Raw genomic sequence first — 10073 nt, forward strand, 5'->3', positions numbered from 1 at the left:
TCCAAGTCCCCACACCTCAATATCAGTTTTAGATATTTTCCTATACACTTTGTAGATATCTTTTTGCAATCAGCTCATTAATTTATGCAAATTAGGGAAACTGATTTCTAATGCCATCACCTTTAAAGGTATCTTCTATATTTCTGCCCCCCCCCCCAAGACACCCACCAGATCTGTAGCCCAGGTGAACAATGATGCAACCAACTGTTTAGGAGCCCAAAGCAGTCTGTAATCTTACCTTCCTAAATATGCAATGATCTCAAATTTCTGCCTGGGTAAACAAAAAGACTCAAGTGATCAGGGATCCCTGGGTGGCACAGCGGTTTGGCGCCTGCCTTTGGCCCAGGGCGCGATCCTGGAGACCCGGGATCGAATCCCACATCGGGCTCCTGGTGCATGGAGCCTGCTTCTCCCTCTGCCTATGTCTCTGCCTCTCTCTCTCTCTCTCTCTCTCTCTCTCTCTCTCTCTCTCTGTGTGTGTGTGTGTGTGTGACTATCATTAATAAATTTAAAAATTTAAAAAAAGACTCAAGTGATCAAAAATCACATAGATGAGGAAAAACGTATCAGTATGAAGATTATTTAACTATGACTTTATTATGTCTTTCTTTCAAGCTACAAGCTCTCTTTAAGTTATCATAAAATTACAGTGCAAACACATCTATAACAGCTTAGACTTGCTTGGGAACACGACATTACATTAAAATAAATAACCGAAATATGTCATAATTTAATTGGCTCTTAAATAGTTTTCCCAGGGGGGAAACAAGCATTCTGTGTTCTTTGAGAAACTGGATATATGAGTGAACTGCTATGTATTCATTTAAGGCTTGAAGGAATCTGAAGACAACAATTTTTTTCTAATAATGCAATACTGACATGTATGATTGTCATTGTTAATACAGTGAAAGGATGAAATGCTATAAACAGATTCAATCTCTCATAAGTATAGTTGCAAAATATTCTAAATGGAAAAAAGACTGACACTGATAGTCATTTAAAGGAAAGAAGAACCTAAAAAAGAAGAACAAAAGAAATGCTGAAGGACAAGAATATGTACTCTGGCCAAGGAGTGAGAAATGTTTTTTTTTAAGATTTATTTATTTATTTATTCATGATAGACAGAGAGAGAGAGAAAGAGAGAAGCAGAGACACAGGAGGAGGGAGAAGCAGGCTCCATGCCCGGAGCCCGATGCGGGACTTGATCCTGGATCTCCAGGATCGCGCCCTGGGCCAAAGGCAGGCGCCAAACTGCTGAGCCACCCACGGATCCCAAGGAGTGAGAAATGTTAACACAAAAATGAGACACAAAGAACAAAAACAGTCTTTTTACTTTTTCTTAAATAACGGACAAAACGTAGAAGAAGGAGGGAACCTAGATTATTTAGAATTGAGGTAGATGTATACCAACATGAAACGTGGTCCAGTAATTTGATCTCATGAAGGAAATGAATCAAATTACATGTTACATGTCTTTATGTCAATAATAAAACATTAATTCAAGATACACACAATGTATAGAGTCTGGATTTTTCCCCTTAGGTTTATAATAAACTTGAAACCTCTATTCAGTGAGTTTGATTTTCTAAGCCTTCTCTGTTTAGCAGCACATACTATTCGAATGCATCCATTCTGGATTTTGCCATGAGAACTACAGTTCTCAGCTCAAAATCTTGCCTTTTTACCTAGATTTATGTATGTTTTATTTCCATCATGTGACAGTTTTAAGACCTTTTTACTGATATATTTCAGAAAGCTTTGAAAGTGTTTTTAATTAACATATAACATTTAAAATATCGTTTTTTCAGGATGACTCCTTTTAGTACTAATACATGATGGGTTTAACTTAATTAAAGCATAATATGGTAACTACATTATACCATTTAAACCAAACCACAGTTTTAGGAATTAACCAAAATGATGTTGCATAGTTATGAGCAGTGAATGAATATATCAGATAGATGACTTCTCACCAGTGGCCAGTCATTACTTTGCTTTTAGGAATCTATAAGACACTGTCTTCTTTGAGTTTCAAAGGTTCTAGTAAATCTACTTGTGTCTTAGCTTACTCAAGATCACCTTGAATTGCTGAAATAAGTCAGTCTAAGAATCAAAGTTCTTTTCCGATCTTAAGCAAAGGGGGACGCGTTGAAAACATCCCCAGGGAAGTCTTCTTTGATTTTTAGGGGCTTTTTCCTATTCTTACAGTCTGGGCACCATGCTCTGCACACCACCAACTATGGGCCTTTCCACTTCCAACACTGGCCCAATGGATGCATAAACTGCAGGATTACTACCTGTTTAGGAAAGTTAACTGTGCAGATGCCTAGCAACTTGGAGCAACTTGCCTGACCCTCATCCAGAACAGCCTGGCTCCACTAGTAGAATCTGGCAGGGGGCAGCACCTATGACAAACCTGTCTTATATTTTTCTGTCCCTCTTTTTCTCCATTCCTGCATTCTTTTTTGTATTTGATTTTTTGTAGTATTTTTTTTCAGTTTTTAAATTAAAATATAAGTAACAGAGTTTACCATTTAAACCATTTATAAGTGTACAATTAATTCAGTGGCATTAAGAACATTCACAGTGTTTTATAACTACCACCACTATCAATTCAAGAACTTTCTTATAACCGCAAACAGAAACTCCAACTATTTAAGCAATAGCTCCCCATTCTGCCCTCCCCTGAGCCTTTTCTCTCTCTATGAATTTCTTTTTCTAGACACCTCATATAAGTGGAATCATACAATATTTGTCCTTTTTTTAAAGATTTTATTTATTCATGAGAGACAGAGAGAGAGAGAGAGAGGAGAGGCAAAGACGCAGGCAGAGGGAGAAACAGGCTCCACGCAGGGAACCCGACACGGGACTCAATCCCGGGACTCCAGGATCACACCCTGGACTGAAGGCGTCACTAAACCACTGAGCCACCCAGGCTGCCCAGTATTTGTCCTTTTGTATCCGGTCTATTTCACTTAAAATGTTTTCAAAGATAATTCGTATGGTACCATATCAGAATTCCATTCACGGCTGAATAGTATTCCATTGTATGTATATGCAACATATTCCTTATTGATTCATCTGTTGATGGACACCTGGGTTGATTCCACTTTTTGGCTACTGTGAATAGTCCCGCTATGAACACTAGTGTCCAACTATCTGTTTGGGTCCCTGTTTTCAGGTCTTCTGGGCATATAAGAGTGACATTTCTAGGTAATATAATTTTTAGAAAGATTTTATTTATTCATGAGAGACACCACAGAGAGAGGGAGAGACATAGGCAGAGGGTGAAGCAGACTCCCCATGAGGAGCCTGATGAGGGACTCGATCCCAGGACCCCGGGATCACGACCTGAGCTGAAGGCAGATGCTCAACCACTGAGCCATCCAGGTGCCCCTAATATGATAATTCTGTTTTATTTTTTTAAGGAACTGACAAACTGTTTCCAGAGGGAATGCACTATTTTACATTCCTACCAACTAAAGGATGTGGGATTTCTTTTTAGGGGAATAAGAATGTTTTAAAATTGACTGTGGTGATGGTTGCAGAACTCTATGAATATACTGAAAGCCATTGAATTATATAGGTAAACTGTATGGTATGTGAATTATTTTATCAGTATCACTGTTAAAATGTATATGAAGGAAAACCTGATAGATCTACAAGATGTAGACAAATTTACAATTATATTCAGAGATTTCAATAACCCTTTTCAATGATTTATAGAACAAATGTACAGAAAATTAGTAAGGATACACAAAATGTGAACACTATCAACTATCCTGAACTAATTGACATTTATAGAATATTCCACCAAAAACAGAAGAACATACATCTTTTTCAGGTACACCCAGAACACTTATGAAGATAGACTACATCTTTGGCCATAAAACAAGTCTCAGAAAGTTTAAAATGAATCAAGCTATTCAAAATATGTACTCTGACCATCATATGGAATTAAATATAAATCAATAACAGAAATATTCCTATTTGGTAATTAAATGACATGCTTCTAAATGATCATGCATCAAATATGAAATCAAAGGGGAAATTAGAAAGTATTTTGAACTAATTAAAATATCAAACATATCAAACAACATATCAAAATATGGGATGTCACTAAAGCAATACTTAGGGAGAAATTTATACTGTTAAATACCCATATTAGAAGACAAGGAAGATTTCCAATCAGTGACCTCCACTTCTACTTTAAGAAACTAGAAAAAGAATGAACTAAACACAAAGTAGAAAATAAATAACATAGATCAGAGAAAAAAAAACAATGAAGCAGAAAACAGGAAGACAAAGAGAAAGTAATGAAAGCAAAAGCTGGTTCTTTAAAATCAGTACAGCTGACTTAAGTCAGACTAACCAAGAGGGAAAAAGGAGAGAGGATTAAAATTACCAATATCAGGAATTAGAAAGATGACATCAGTACAAATCCAGCAGAAAGGTAGTCATTAGAAGGATAATAAGGGAATAACTGTGAATAATCTTTTGCCTATAAATTTGAGTAGCTAGATGAAAGGGATGAATTCTTTGAAAGATAAAACCTACCAAAGCTCATTCAAGAAGACAAATGGCCTGAATTGCCTACTAAATACCTATTAAAGAAATTGAATTCCCAATTCCATGCCTTTCCACAAAGTGAACTCCAGGTCCAGATAGCTTCACTGGCAAATTCTACCATGCAAGGAAGAAATAATATGAATTTTACACAAACTCTTCCAAAAAGCTGAAGAATGGAACACACTTCCCACCTTATTTTATGTAGCCAGCATTGCTCTAATAGTGAGATTAACACAAAGATATTGCATGAAAAGGAAACTATAGACCAGTATTCTTCATGAACATAAATGCACAGGGTGTTTTTCCTTGATTATAGCAAATAAAATCCAACAGTATATAAAAAGGATAATACACTATAACCATAGTGGAGTTTATTCCCAGAGTGCAATGTCCATTAAACATTCAAAAAATTATTCAGTATAAGCAAGAAGTGAAGGATACAATGAACCCAGTGGTACTGGACTTGAGTTGGAAACAACAGTATGAACTGTTTAATATATGTGCAAATGGATAGATCCAGAAACAATCGCAGGTATGCATATATAGTTGGGTTAAGGTACATGCCTACATTACATAGTTGTCTTACCTAGCTTAGAGGTCCTAAAAGCAATGACATCTCAGTAGCAAGAAGCATACCTTGTGTCTAAATCTTGGTTTCCAAATAACATTCTCCAATTAAAAGAACTAGGTCATCTTAGAGAAATGACTGATACCATGATTGAATCCAGGAAAATACAAGATAAGCCTGGAGCATCTTGTAGCACCAGAAATTAAGGATATATTCAAAAAATAAAATGATGGAATCACATGAAATGGACACAGTAGCCATGTGAAAGGACTCCCAATGGCCAAAGCTAGAACAGTGTGACCAGCAAAATAAATAATACAGTATTGGATTATAATCCAAAGTATAAAACACATATAGGTGAGTCTATACAGTGAAAATAAATAGGGGGAAAGACACAAATATTCTCTGTAGAAGAATTCTTTTAAGATTTATGTATTTATTTTAGAGACAGTGAGAGAACACGAGTGGGAGGAGAGAGGGAAAAGGAGAGAATCTCAAGCAAACTCTGCACCAAGCACAGAGCCTGATGCAGAGAGCTCTGTCCCATGACCTTAAGATCACAACCTGAGCCCAAACCAAGAGTCGGATGCCCAAACAACTGCACCACCCAGGCATGGGTGGCACCACCCATGAATTATTTAGAATTCATCCCAGAAGAATTCTAAATAATATATGTAGATACTACACATTGCAGGAGCCAACACTGTATCAACACCACCCCTGATGGTGGGCTAAACAGAGCAACTCAATTTCAAAGAATAAAGTGTGCAAGCGGAACAGTGAAGAAACCTGGAAAACACTACCCTGCCCAATGGACCAAGGTTAAAGTCACCACTGATGTCATCATGGACTCCTCCCATAAAAGTGATGAGAAGGGTACTTCATCTCTATGGGATTCATTCAAAAACTCGTGATCCCAATAATCACGAGAAAACCATAAGACAATTCAAATTGAGGGGTATTCTAGAAAATATCTAACCAGTATTCCTCAATAGTGTTAAGGCCATATAAAAGCAAAGCAACACTGAGTAACTGCCACAGATCACAGGAGACTAATGAGACCCGATCCATAGACGCAATATGTATGTGCCCTAATTTGGACCTTGGAACAGGAAAATGACAGTAATGGAAAAACTGGAAAACTCTGAATAAAGTCTGGAGTTTGGCTAATAGTCTTGTACAAGTGTTGATTTCTTAATTTTGACATACATACTATGGTAATGTAAGATGCTAACAGCAGAACCTGAAACTGGGTGAAGGGCGTACTGCTTCGCAAATTTTCTGTAAATCTAAAATAATTCTGAAATGAAAGGTTATTTAAAAAAAAAAAAAAGAAGTAGGGGGCTGGGGAGGAGAGGCCAAGATGGCAGAGGAGTAAGAGATCTTAGTTTGGTCTAGTCCTAGGAATTCAGCTAGATAGATATCAAATCATTCTGAACACCTGCGAACTCACCTGGAGATTTAAGAAAAGAATTGCTACAACTCTACAAATAGAAAAGCAACGGGTTTCTGCAAGGTGGGGGGTGCAGAGAAGAGAATCCCAGACGATTACGGGAAGAGGAACTGGGAGGGGCGGGGGGCGGGAGCCTCCGACCGCGGCACCAGAAGGCCCAGAGCAGTGGAGCACAAAATCTGAACTTTTCCAAGTCTGCTCCAAGGAGGGACATCCCTGCCTGAATGGTGCTCAGTCGGCCAAGGGGGTGAAACCCTGGGCGGGAGACAGCGTGGTGTCGGGACCGCCACGGCCACAGGAGGCCGGGGCGCGAGGGCGGCCGAGTCTGGGCAGCGGACCGGGAAGCTGGCTAAGATCGGCGCGCCTGGGCGGGCTCCGGGCTCGGGGCAGCCAGGAAGCACGAAGCACGAAGCACGAAGCACGAAGCACGAAGCACGAAGCACGAAGCACGGGTGGCACCGCAGGCGACTCTCTCCGAGCAGGGGCCCAGGGGGCAGCAGGACAACGGCGAGACCCGTCACCTCCCTCCGAGGAGTGGCCTGGGTTCACACCACAACAGTCTGAAGGGTTTGGAGACTCAAAACGGGGCCGCGTGCCCGACACCGAGATAATCGGGCCCAGGCTGGGTGAGCAGAGGGCGGACAGGGACCGGGGAGACCGGGGAGACCGATGTTCCCCGACGGCGCGGTCAGGAGTGGGGCCTTGGGCTGCCGGCTCTGGGGCTGGAGGTTGGAGGCCACCCCCTTTCACTCTCATCCTCTAGAGCTGCGTGGAAAGCCTTCAGGAAACAGAAGCCCCGTAGAGCAACCCCGAGCTGACTTAGCCTGGCCCCCTGGCAAGGGTGGTGCCATCCTGCCCGCCCCCCCGACACTTCAGAATACACGCCACAACCCGTCCCCCAGAACACCAGCAAGAACACCCAGCCAAGCCCAAGGTTACGGGTCACCGAGAGCTTCAAACCTCCAGAGCTAGGGGAATAGTGTACACAATTCACGGGTTTTACCCCACTGTTCTTTAATCTTACAATTTTAATGTTTTTGTCTTTCCTTTTGTATCCAATTTCTTATTTTATCAACTCTTTTAAAAATATTTTTTTATTTTCATTTTTACAGTTACATACACTGTATTTAATTTTATTTTTGTGTATATATGTTGTTCCTTCTTTACAATTTTCGGATGCAGTTTCTTATAACAAGTAGACCAAAATACACCCAGAATCTAGTGTATATGGTATTTTGTTACTCCTCTTCTCTTCTTGGGAGGGGGGGTGTTAAAATCTTTTTAAATTTTCATCTTTACAGTTACATACATTGTATTTAGATTTATTTTTATGTATTTATGGTTTTTTTCTTTACAAGTTTGGGATGTAGTTTCTCATAACAAACCAACCAAAATACAATCAGGATATAGTGATTTATAGTCACTATAGTGACTTATAGTCACTATATAGTGATTTATAGTCACTAATAGTCACCTGCCTGCTTATATTCCTTCTTTCTTTTGTATTTTTTTTAAAATATTTTATTTATTTATTCATGAGAGACACAGAAGGAGAGAGAGGCAGAGACACAGGCAGAGGGAGAAGCAGGCTCCGTGCAGGGAGCCGAGCCTGATGTGGGACTCGATCCCTGGTCTCCAGGATCACCCCCCGGGCTGAAGGCGGTGCTAAACTGCTGAGCTACCAGGGCTCCCCCTCTTTTGTCTTTTAATTTTCAATCTTAGAGTTGCATTCTATCCTTTCATTGTGTTTAAATTTTTGGTACATATGTAAGTTTTTCTTTCGTTACAATTGTGGAAACTAGTTTTCTAACAAATGGACCAAAATACACATAGGATCCAGTGTATTGCTCTATTCTGTTCACTTGTCTGATTATATTCTCTTTTCCTTTTTTATTTTTCCAGCTTCAGGCCTTTTTAAATTTGTTTTGTGTATATTTCTCTGGGGCTTTTATTGTCATTTTAGTATTCCATTTTATTGTTCATCTATTTATTCTTCTCTAGACAGAATGACAAGATGGGAAAAACTCACCTTAAAAAGAGAACAAAAGGCAGTACTCTCTGCCAGGGATTCAATCCATATGGATATAAGTAAGACGTCAGAACTAGAGTTCAGAATAATGATTATAAAGATACTAGCTAGGCTTGAAAAAAAGCACAGAAGACATTAGAGAATCCCTTTCTGTAGAAAGAAAAGAACTAATATCTAATCAAGTTGAAATTTAAAAAAGACTATTAATGAGATGCAATAAAAAATGGAGGTTCCAACTGCTAGGATAAATGAGGCAGAAGAGAGAATCAGTGATATGGAAGAAAAAATAATGGAGAATAAGGAAGCTTGAGAAAAGACAGATAACTACTGGATCACAAGGGGAGATTTCAAGAGATGTGATATCATAAAGCAAAACAATATTAGAATAATTAGGATCCCAGAAGAAGAGGAAAGGGGGTGGGGAGAAAGTATTCTAGAGCAAATTATAGCTGAGGACTTCCCTAATCTGGGGATGGAAATAGGCATCCAAGTCCAGGAGGCACAGAAAACCCGCCTCAAAATCTATAAAAATAGGTCAAGTCCCCGACTACAATAGTGCCACTTGCAAATCTCGGAGACAAAGAGAAAATCCTGAAAGCAGCTCAAGACAAGAGGTCCAGAATCTACAAGGGTAGAAACATTAGATTGGCAGCAGACCTCTCCACAGAGACCTGGCAGGCCAGAGAGGACTGGCATGATATATTCACAGTGCTAAATGAGAAAAATATGCAGCCAAGAATACTTTATCCAGCTAGGACATCAGTCCAAACAAGAGAGATAAGAAGGTTCCAGGACAAACAGAAACTAAAAGAAGTTGTGATCACCAAACCAGCACTACAAGAAATATTAAAAGGGATCCTTTGAGTGAAGAGAGCCCAAAAGTAACATAGACCAGAAAGGAACAGAGACGATCTACAGACACAGTGACTTAATAGGTAATAAAATGGCACTAAATTTGTATCTTTCAATAACTACTCTGAATGTAAATGGGCTAAACGTTCCAATCAAAAGACACAGCGTATCAGAGTGGATAAAAAAACAAGACCCGTCGATATGCTGTCTGCAAGAGATTCATTTTAGACTCCAAGACACCTCCAGATTGAAAATCAGGGGGTGAAAAACCATTTCTCATGTTAATGGGCATCAAAAGAGAGCTGGGGTGGCAACCCTATATTAGACAAATTATATTTCAAACTAAAGACTGTAGGAAGTGATGAGGAAGGATATTACATCATGATTAAACAGTCTATCCAACAAGAAGATCTAATAATTGTAAATAGTCATGCTTCTAACATGAGAGCAGCCAATTTTATCAGCCAATTAATAACAAAATTAAAGAAACACATTGATAATAATACAATAACACTAGGGGACTTTAATACCCCACTCACTGCAATGGACAGATCATCTAAGCAGAAGATCAGTGAGGAAACAAAGGCTTTGAATGACATACT

This window comes from Canis lupus, chromosome 11 (assembly GCF_048164855.1).
Source record: "Canis lupus baileyi chromosome 11, mCanLup2.hap1, whole genome shotgun sequence".
NCBI classification, from domain to species: Eukaryota; Metazoa; Chordata; class Mammalia; order Carnivora; family Canidae; genus Canis; species Canis lupus.